This window comes from Arachis hypogaea, chromosome 7, assembly GCF_003086295.3.
Source record: "Arachis hypogaea cultivar Tifrunner chromosome 7, arahy.Tifrunner.gnm2.J5K5, whole genome shotgun sequence".
Taxonomy (NCBI): domain Eukaryota; kingdom Viridiplantae; phylum Streptophyta; class Magnoliopsida; order Fabales; family Fabaceae; genus Arachis; species Arachis hypogaea.
In genome coordinates this window covers 52,879,090-52,883,186 of record NC_092042.1, presented here as the reverse complement: position 1 = coordinate 52,883,186, position 4,097 = coordinate 52,879,090, and the positions used below count along the sequence as shown (strand labels likewise).

Sequence of the window (4,097 nt, the reverse complement as noted above, 5' to 3'; positions counted from 1 at the left end):
ATACAAAAATTTTATCACGTACAAAAAATATTATCATCAAAATAAACTCTAAACGAGCAAAAATTAAATTCTAAATGCTAAAGCATTTTATTCTTGTGCACTATTATAAATTTTTTGTAACGTAAATTATTTATCCTACTATAAAAATTAACCATATAACTAATAACATAATCATAACTAATGAATGATTATAGTCTAAAACATTATTAAGAATAAGATTGTTGAGAGTATTATAATAAAAATAACATGTGAAAATAAGATTAAACTAATATTTTCAAGAACACAAAAATACATCTTCCATGACAAAAAAAGTTGTCTACTTTTCATAAAAAAAATCAATAAATACCTACATTTATACAAAAAAAATAAATTAAGACCCAAACAAAAAAAATTCAAATAACCCAAATCCATAAGATATTATGTTTATTATTTTTATTTTTCATAAAAAAATTCAATTAAGACCCAAATCCAAAAAAAATGGCCTGCCCCAGAAACTTAAATCCATTAAAGAAAAAAAATCAGCCTATCATTATCATTCATAATTAATAACTAATCAACTTTACATCATTAAATATTTTAATTAATCCATTGCAGTGGGGTCCACACCTTGCACCAAGATCAGCTTTTATCTTCCATTATAGTTTTAATTGCATTCTCTCTCTAGAGACTTATTTTTCTAGGAGAATGACAACAAATTTCTATACATATAGAAAGAATCTCTCTTCTACATGATAGAATTCACCAAAAAAATATTTATATAATAGAAACTAGCATATGTTGCATGTAGTAAGGAGAATATACACCTTTGTAACTCTTTACCTTTTGCATTTCAAAATCAACATCTGAATATAACTGGAGCCAAGCAGAAAACAATAACGACTCCCAGACAATCAAGCAAGGGAAATGAACATCTGTCTGCTCACAATAACCAGAAATTCTTGCAAAACTGTCTTGCCTTTTGGGATAACCAGATATGTATGTGTTCCCTTCTATAACACCTCCAGTTTTTCTTCCAGCCAAGACATTCATTAGCGAATGGTTTTTCCAGCCCCACATACTCCAACCAATGCTGTCAATACTCTAGGCCTAAAAGCTCCAGTAATATTAACAAGCAGTTGCATCCTTTCTTCTTGTATCCCTTGTTGTTTCAATTCCTAAAGAAATAATTAATCAAATATCTTTAAGAATACATTTAGGGGCGATGGGGGATTTCTTTTTACGCACCAAAGGGACATCCACATAGTAATTGATATTGCTGAAAGCCATGGAAAGAGGTTGAAATGGGAGAACCATTCCTCCTTGTTTGAAATGCTTTCCTGGGATGACAAGGTATAGTTGGTAATATGATTAAGTATTGTCTGTAATAAAGAGAAGATGTAGTGAGTAAATATCGTGGGAGTAAGGAAATTACTGGCTTGAATGCATACTAAATAGAGATCATCGCTTTACAGCATTAATCTGTGAATAAATACTATTACATAGCTCTGAAAGTTATGATGAAAACGGTGTAAATGATTATAATTGAAGGTTATATATACCTTATCCCAGGAGTCCAAGACTGCCCAATGAACTCATTTACGGAAGCCGAATTTTGTGCATACATTAAAGGAATATGAGGAAGCTTTATTATATTTCTAGAGTTGAAGATGTTTTGACAGAGTTGTCGGCTCTCCAGATAGAATTATGGTGCAGAAGTGGCAAGTGTTCTTGGGGCAGCACCAAACAAGTAAGCTAACATAGGAATCCATGTTACACGAAAGAACAAACGAGAGCTACGAAAAAACACACCAGAGCAAGCTGATTTAGTAATTAACACAATTCAATTAAGAAAATTACTCACACAGATACAATGACCTTGGTATTTCCAAATTCTGTATAGGCTGATCCTGATGCAGCATTCACAGCACCAGTCCTAAAAACTGCAACATGCAAGCATTTTCTCATTAGGTGGAATCAGCTACATTAATCATCCGATATCCATTAAACAATGCTTCAAATAAGATATCAAAAAGACAAAAACCAAGTAAAAGACTCTGAAGAGACATACATTATCAACTTTCAAATTTTCAAAAACTCAGAAGTATACATTGGTAGTTAAATAGTTTACCATAAGCTCAAGTGACTGCATCTCATATATTTATTTACAAATTGTTTCTGCTTCATTGCCAGCACACACCATTCTTTATGATAATATAATGTTCACTTTAATCATACCATGATCAACACTTCAATTATTCAACATCACACACAATACAATATAATACAATACAACACACCTTACAATTCAGCATGTATCCATTATAAAATAATATCATTAAACATTTTATATACCTCAGAAATGCTGTGAAGAACTTGTGGCTGCAGGTGCATGACCAAGAACTCTCTTAATACTGCTATACACTTTCAAATGATTTTCCTAATATCCAATGATATTAAAATAAAATCAAAAACCTATCCACCACATTCATTTCTCACACAAACAAATCATATACTGAAAATGGCAATGGCAATTAACTGATGAAGTAAATGATTACCCAAACTATTAAATTGATAGCAGAAAATTGAAATTGATGATTCCAAACTAGTATTAACTAGTTTAGGAAATTCAAATTAGCGAAAAATTGAAAGATAGAGACCGAAGAAAAGATGAAGTGACTTATTTTGTGTACATGTGATTCCCTGCAGATAGTGAGAACATTCTTCCCACATGGCAGATTGGAGCCACAAAAGCTGCATCGTTAAAAATTCACAAAAGAACAAACATAAAAAATTTCAAATGAGAAGAATTCAAAAATTGAAAGCGATGCAAAACCATACCAATTTGAATCAGGATGAGTGCAGTGATTCCTGAACCGGTGGATGAGGATGACCGGCGATTGGCCGTTGCTGAGGTCAATGATGAGAGCAGATACGATGAGAGCGGTGGCGAAGGGAGCTCGTGCGACGACGGTGATGAAGGGAGCAGACGCGACAAGAGTGGCAGATAGGGTTCTGCAATGATGGCGACAAGGGAGTAGACGCGACAAGAGCGGCGGCGGAGGGAGCTCGTGCGACGCAAGGGATGACAGAGAGAGATCGTGAGACGCGAGCGGTTACGGCAGCGACGGAAGAAGCTCGTGCAACGGAGAGAAGAAGCAGCTCGTGGACAGAGAGAGGAAGAAGCTCGTTTTATTTGTGTGGAGTGTGAATAGAGTTCGATAAGGCGAGGGCAATGCTAGGCTTAACTCAATTTTTTCGATGGAATATTTTAAATTACAGACAGATTTTTTGTCTGTAATTTAACAAAACGCAGTATTTCTGTTCATTTAAACACAAACAGATTTTTTGTCGTTAACTATTTCTCACGAAAAAAATTAATTTTTTCCATAGAATTATCGAGAGATTCTCCTTTTCGTCTGTAATTTATGCTAATTCATTTTCCTTCGTTTTTTGACAGAAATTCCCCCACAAAATCTGTATGTATTTCCGTGGGATAAGATCTGTCACAAAATATTCGTCTATAATAAATAATTTCTAGTAGTATTTCTGGAAATTACTAAAATAATATAACTCATATAATTATTTGTATTGAAATTGCTGGCGCTTACCAACAAAACGGACAACCATAATTGATTTTTTTTTCACGTAATTGTGAATACTTGTAAATAGTAAATTTATTTAAATTCGCATGAACTTAAACATACAATTTAATATATGTTACACTGTTACTATAAAAATAAATGAAATCTTACATAAAGAATAAATCAATCGTAAAAATTAAGTAGTCTTATACATTAGTGATGAGATAGATCAATACGCGCTACAAGCGTGAGGGATAATAATTGACTGGGAAATAAGAAACTACAATTGGAACTTTTGATGACTTGCTCTTTGGTTTCTCCGAAGAAGATGCTGATGATTTCGAACCATCAGAACATTGTCCTTCACCATAATCTGACACTTGTGCCGATGAGGATGAGGTTGCAACAAAGCAATTCAAGAATGGTGACATCAGCCCCATTTTTTTTCCCCTCTCACACTATAGTTTAATTTGGTTGTGCTAAAGTATCTTCGTCACTAGGCTTCGTTTTGGATATCGTTTCTGTTTGTAAGACAAA

The 4,097-nt window shown here is 33.4% G+C and overlaps 1 long non-coding RNA gene across 6 annotated transcripts; it reads right to left on the bottom strand.

The window, feature by feature from the left end:
* Positions 1 to 504: 504 nt before the first annotated feature.
* Positions 505 to 3,621, bottom strand: LOC112703063 (uncharacterized). 6 transcript variants are annotated; one of them, XR_011864013.1, is made up of 7 exons: positions 2,818 to 3,621; positions 2,535 to 2,730; positions 2,332 to 2,416; positions 1,841 to 1,919; positions 1,539 to 1,731; positions 1,225 to 1,358; positions 505 to 1,154 (listed from the first exon to the last, which is right to left on the bottom strand). It is a non-coding gene; the product is annotated as an uncharacterized lncRNA (long non-coding RNA). The 6 variants fall into 6 exon arrangements; XR_011864014.1 differs by having other exon boundaries at positions 2,637 to 2,730; XR_011864018.1 differs by having other exon boundaries at positions 1,539 to 1,772; positions 1,855 to 1,919; positions 2,637 to 2,730.
* Positions 3,622 to 4,097: the final 476 nt, after the last annotated feature.